The sequence below is a fragment of the Epinephelus lanceolatus genome, chromosome 8, assembly GCF_041903045.1.
Source record: "Epinephelus lanceolatus isolate andai-2023 chromosome 8, ASM4190304v1, whole genome shotgun sequence".
In the NCBI taxonomy this organism is placed as follows: domain Eukaryota; kingdom Metazoa; phylum Chordata; class Actinopteri; order Perciformes; family Serranidae; genus Epinephelus; species Epinephelus lanceolatus.
The window spans coordinates 39,564,012-39,570,588 of NC_135741.1; the positions used below are offsets into that span (position 1 = coordinate 39,564,012).

General features: G+C 41.8%; 1 long non-coding RNA gene across 1 annotated transcript; it reads left to right on the forward strand.

Annotated features, from left to right (window-relative positions):
• The first annotated feature begins 4,636 nt into the window (after nt 1–4,636).
• LOC144464216 (uncharacterized) lies at nt 4,637–6,280 on the forward strand. Its single transcript, XR_013491986.1, has 3 exons — nt 4,637–4,931; nt 5,662–5,808; nt 6,159–6,280. It is a non-coding gene; the product is annotated as an uncharacterized LOC144464216 (long non-coding RNA).
• Nucleotides 6,281–6,577: the final 297 nt, after the last annotated feature.

Genomic DNA, 6,577 nt, shown 5'->3' on the forward strand with positions numbered 1-6,577 from the left:
GAGGTTTTTAACAAGAGCGGAATTATACACAGAGGTCTCTTCCTCTCCAAAACAAATGGATACAGTGATTTAAATTGATAAAAACACTGAATAAAACAGTTTCACATGTCATGGAGGGGCTGCTAACTACAGTGGCTGATGCCAAAATGCAAATTGCCCTCCCTAGAGCCAGTTTTTGGGCAATTAACCTAACCTGCATGTCTTTGGATTGTGGGAGGAAGCTGGAGAACTCCACACAGAAGGGCCTTGGCCAGCCAGTGGATTCAAACGCGAGGCCCTCTGGCAGTGATGCAACAGTGCTAACCAATGCACCACAGTGATGCCAACAAAACATTTATTTAAGTTTAGGTTTAAAAATGAGGACAATTTCATTGTGTTACAATACAATATATAACTGAAATGTGATTCCTTCTTTGTCCTTTTTGGCTGCTTTGAGTACTGCTACTGTAACAGCACGGATTGACGGGCATCAAAATCTTAGCAGCAGTTGGCGAGACTGTGTTTTACACGATGCTGCTGTTGTACTGTGCTGCTCTGGCTTGTCTCTGTGTGCTGTCGGTGTCCTCTTTTTGTGCTGCGAAGTTATCAGTAAGTAATTTTCCATTTTATGATGAGCTCAGTGGGCTATGCTCCTAATTACATACTGCAGCTCTGGTCCTTCTCTCTGGCTGTCATCTGCAGACGCAATTCTTTCTGAAGCACTGCTTCTATTTTTGCGGATTAAAAAAAAGAGAAAAAAAGTTGTATGAAATCTTCTGTGGCTTCAGAAAGAGCTGTGTGGAGTCTAATAAATGTCGTCAACTGATGTCACTTGAGTCAGCGCTGATTTGGGTTGGAGTTAGAGAGCTTGCTTGAGGCTAGCGGTACAAGACTACATTTGCTGCTGCTAGCATAAAGGCCCAGACACATCGAACTGACTTCAGAGAGCTAACCACGATCAAGGCCCCTTGCTGCGTTGCCTGACATCGCCATGCCTCGGCCAGAAAGTTGCACATAAACACACCGCAAAGACTACAGCTGACAGCCAACCAGCATGTATATTGTGCGTCTGCGTGAGAGGAAATAACTCTCCAAGCAAGCAGACGGTGGTGGTCTGTAATCGTTATCGTCTGTCTTGACGCTAGTTAGCCAGTTGGAATATTAACAACTCAATCCAATGTTAAAAGAACAGAGCATACTTGAACTCCAGTCAGAGTGATTTCATTCACCCAGAGGCGGAATCATGCTGAATCGGCCAAAAAAATCCGACCGGGGCTGATGAGGGGCAATAATCTGGGACACACTGTACTGACTAGGATGGTAGGTGCTGACCGACCGCCCAACATTTACTGATGGCCAACTGTCGGCTTGGTGCATCAGGGCCTTAACACACCTGATTCTCTAATTGAACTGTCAACAGTCTGAGCTGTCACTTTCATTTTGGGTAATGTAGGTGCCACTTTTTTTAAGGAAGACTAAACTCTGGTTCTGCTATATCGAGTTTGATCATTTTTGTTTTACACCGTCCATCGTGAATGTGAAAGTTTTATAGAACTACAGTGCTAAGTCAGTGGAGTATTCTTTTGACATTTTTGAGTCTTTGATTTTTAGCCTCATCTTAAAAAGTTCTTAAGCTTTGTTATTAATGGAAATAAGTCCCCTGGGTGAATATTAGGAGGATTTTACTTCCGTAAAAACTAAAGGAGTGGGCTGAGCCGTGAAAACCAGCCAGGCAACCACATGTGATTAGTTGGGGTTAGGGTTAACACAGCTCTCTATATTACTATCTCTTTCTCCCATTATGTGTAGCAGCCCAACAGGAAAGGTCCTGGCACTTGCAGTGGCTGGTCTGCTCTTGTTTTCAACCAAAGTAATGAGATGTTGTGACACAGCAGAACGCAGACAGGACCATGACTTAATCACAGCAGAGAGAAGATGAAAAGACAGAGTGCAAGCCACTTCATGTATAATGGATTTATGATAAATGCCCTGACAGTTTAATATTACCATCTTGTTTACATCTCATCTGTTACGTCTGTGCCCATGCCACTGTTAGCTATGTTACAATCAAATTCTCTCTACCCACCTGTGCAGTCTCCAGATGACTGTCTGGAGAAATAACATTGCATTACAAGCAAAGAGATGTTTCTGTTCCACAAACAATCAACACAATAGCTCACAGCTTTCTTCTCAAACTTTCAAATAGTTTGAAATAAAAGGCTGCTGATATGCATGTGGGGGTGTTCTGTGTGGTACAGAGCACAACAAGTAACCAGTTTTTGTGTGTTATGTACTGCACTCTCCTTAGATGCACAGTTGAAGTGCCGTTTCTCACTATGGATCTGAAGCACAGTCTCCTTTTATTTCATTTTGTCTGACAGGAACATTCCCATTAATATTGCCAATGTAACAAGATGTAGCCAAATATTGTTTTTCTTGTATTTCTTTGTTGAATTCTCAACATCTCACTCTGTTTCTATAACCCAGGCCTATTCAGTTGATAGCCCATGGGCCACAGTCTGGCCCAGAAACAACCTATGATTGGCCCAGCATACATTGATCTGATACACCGGTATGACAAAATATGTAGGTGTTTGGAAGAAGCTAACAAGTGATTCATTTCGCTTCATTCTCATCTAGGGCTGTCCCAAACGATTATTTTTTTAGCGATTAATCTAGTGATTATTTTTTCGATTACTCGATTAATCTAACAATTAATTTTTCGATTAGTTTAACGATTATTTTTTTGATTATCGATTATTATTCCATTATTTGCTTAATGAGGGAATTTAAACAATATAAATACCAAAACATTTCTTATTAACATTAACATTTATTGAAACATCAGTGTTTTCCCTACCATTATATTAGGGGCACTTGAATAGGCCATAGCACAATAGCACAGCACTGCTGCATGCCGCCATTTTTTTGTTTGAACCGATGCGTTGACGCAAATAATTCGCATCAACATATTTACGTAGTCAGTGACGTCGATGATGTTGACAATGTCGAGGTGTCGCTCCAACCCTATTCTCATCTCTGTTGACTTGCATATTCTACTGATCGGCATGGATGAATTACTGAATGGGCCTACCCATGGGCCTGGCCTTCACTTGCAAAATGTCATCAAAATTATCACATACCAGCCAGAAAGTGACCAAAAGTTATCACAAAGACAAAGACCACAAAGAGATGCAAAGAGGTATGGTTTGAACCCAATTGCACTAGAGGCAGACAGGACAGTTTGTAATGATCTTTCATAAACTATTTGTCAACAGAGTGTTCTAAAGAACACTGTGGTCCAGAGATACGAGGAGGAGAAGACCAAGGCCAAGGCTGTCATGCAGAGAGTAGAGGCTGTGAGCCTGACTGCTGATATGTGGACCTCCATTAATATGGATGCATATCTAGCAGTGAGCTGCCATTATGTGGATGACTCTACAAAGCTGGCCACAGTGCTTTGGGGAGTGCTGCCTTCCCTGAAGCTCCTACAGCTGGTAACATCACTGCTGCAACGAGGTCTCCCATGGAGGAATGGGGCATTGAAGGCAAAGTGACCTTGATTGTGACAGATGCAGGAGCTAATATGGTTGCCTCTGTTAGAAGTTTAAATCGAAGACATACACTTGGCTTTGCTCATTCACTAAATTTAGTGGTGAAGAAGTCTCTTGATGCAACTCCTGGCCTAGAAGACCTATGCACACTGGCACAAAAAGTAGTCACATTCTTCAAAACCAGCACAACAGTAAAAGAGAAGCTCAGAGAAGTGCAGTAGTAGATGAATCGTCCAGTGATGCTTATTCAGGAGGTGGACACACATTTGAACAGCACTTTCCTCATGCTACAACGCCTTTTCAAAGAGGGACAGTCAGTGGGGGCAGCTTTTGCGATGCTGAGAACAGACGTGAGACCTCTGTCCTCCGAGGACTATGAAACAGCTGCTGCATGCCTGCAATTGCTTGCCCCCTTTTACTAGGCAACAGTAGAACTGTGTGAGGAAAAGAGAGTCTCAGGGTCAAAGGTTATCCCAATGACAAAAATGTTAATGTTATACTTGTATGAAACAATGTGAAAAATAAGCCACAACATAGCTAAACTACTGGGACAGAACTTGGTGTCAGCGATGCAAAACAAGTTTGACACTATGGAAAATCAAACAGCACTGACCCTTTCAACACTGCTGGATCCTAGATTCAAAAACCACTGGATTCTATAATCAAGCACAGGCATCAGTAAAACGACTGACAGCAAAATGCTCACAATTGATAAGATACACACAACCTGACACACCTACAGAAGAACAGCCCTCCACACCAACTCAATCAGCACCAGCAAATGTTGAAAATCCATCATCCACAGGTAATGTTATAAATAGTTAATTGATAAAATGCAGGACAAAATAAGTACAAGTAGAAAAGGGTACAAATTGAAACCTTTCAGTACTGATAATTACCGTCATGTTTGTCTGTCAGATATTATCCTTTGGGAAACTCTGAACAGAGATGCTTCTGTAACAATGACAATGTAACAACATTTCAATGGTTCAGCCAGTAAGCCAGTGGTACATGACTGATCCACCGCTGGAAAGATCAGAAGACCCACTGGCTTATTGGCTGAACCACTGAAATGTGTACCCCAGAGGCGGGGCTTCCATGGTGGCACGGGGGGGCACCCGCCCCCCCTGCAGTCTGATTGGCCACCCCGTGTGCCCCCCCCAACGGCCATTGACTCATCATAATGTCAATCACTGCGTTGCGTAAAGTTACCGACGCTGCATGATAAGACGGAAGCAAAGCCGAAACCTTGTTTGATTAGACTATGTTAAAAACTCATGAAGGCTTTTATTTTGGAAAAAGAAGGAAGTGGCTCCTCGGCTCCGCGCATGAACTCGTGTAACTTCACCAGTCACGGACTTTTTTTCGACGTGATGCTCAAAGGTGCACCGAGCTAAGGTAAGAACAGAACACTACAGGTTCTTAAAAACAATGTTTTGCCAACTTCTGTTCCACTTGGGCCTAATTTGGTTGAATTTGCATGGGAAATTGTTCACTGTGTTTTACTTTAGTTAGCTCTCCATCTGGATAAATGTAGGCTAAACATCTCTCCACTGTTTCAGTAGCGTTAGCATCCTTCGTGTGTTGAGCGTTTTGCTAATAGTCAACAACAGAGTATCATGTTGCCACTGTGATGTGACGGTACAAATAACATGTTGCTTTTCGTTGTGTTTGTGGACACGTTTTTCAATGTAGACTATAGTATGAAACGGAGGCAGGGAGATATCTCCAGCTTCTTCACTAAGAAGAAAATTAGGGAGAGTGACCAGGAGGAGTGTGAGAATCAGGGTGAATGCAGCCAAGCTAACATTGACCAAAATTCCCAGGGCCAGACCAGCGCTCATGGACTTCCAGGTGAAAATGCAGGAATTAGGGAAATGCTTTAAAATGTGTAATGTGTGGTGCTCTCTGCACAATTACAGTTATTTAGTGAATTAAGGAATTTAAATAGGCTACCTCCTTTTAATCATGGTACTAAACCAGCACGCACTTAAAATTGTGTAGTTGTTAAACAGTTCATATATTCATGCTATATATTATTTAAAAAATAATCATGTACACTTTATAATGTATGTTCAATTAAAAATTGAGTTAATTAAGTGCTGACTTTGTCAATCAATACTTTCAGATGCACAAAGGGAGAGGACTGACAATGGTGATGAGTCTGACCATGCTGAGTCAGATGACAGCTGCAGCTACAGCAGTTGCAGCAGCTCCAGCAGCAACAGGAACCCCCCAGTTCATCCGACCTTTGCTACGCCGAAAGGTCCCCAAGGTAGAATATTTATTAAAAATTATATTAACCTATCACCTCAACATCTGAATTACTCTTTTGTATTAATTTTCTGCTGAAATGCAGTTGTCCCTTTATATATTTTAAAGGGCTTGACAATCAAAATGTTACTTTCGAGTTGTTGTTGCTTAATGATCCAACTCAACTTTTATAAAGTTTAATAAAATCCTCATTTAAAAATTCCAGAATCTTTGCATATATTTTTCAAACATTTGCCATAGGAACAATAACAAAAGCATATTTCTTTAATTATTATTTTCTTTAATTGTCAGTGTTGATCATGAGTATTAATTTCCACAGACTTATTTTGGATTTATTTTTAATATTTCCAGACATTTCTCAAACCAGAGCTGCAGGTCCTGCGCAACCTGTCCTGAAGACCTTCCCTCGCACCCAGCACGGACAGGGTAGGACCAGAGCGTTCAGGGCTTCGTCGTACAAAACCTATACCTGGGTGGAATACTCCCAGTGCCAGTGCTTTTTGTTTTGCATGTAGGCATTTTTCACTGCCCTGTGTTCCAGAGACAACGTTCACCTCAGCTACTGGCTTTTCAAACTGGAAAAAGGCCACGTATAAAGATGGAGGTTTCCGCTTACATGCAAGAGCAGAGCACCATCTTAATGCAATGGCGGCATGGACGGAATATCAGCGGGGTGTTGAGAACAATACATCTTTACTCCAGGCAATGGACAAACGGTACCAAAAAAAAGTAGAGGACAACAGGAAGTATATCAAAACAGTTGCTGATGT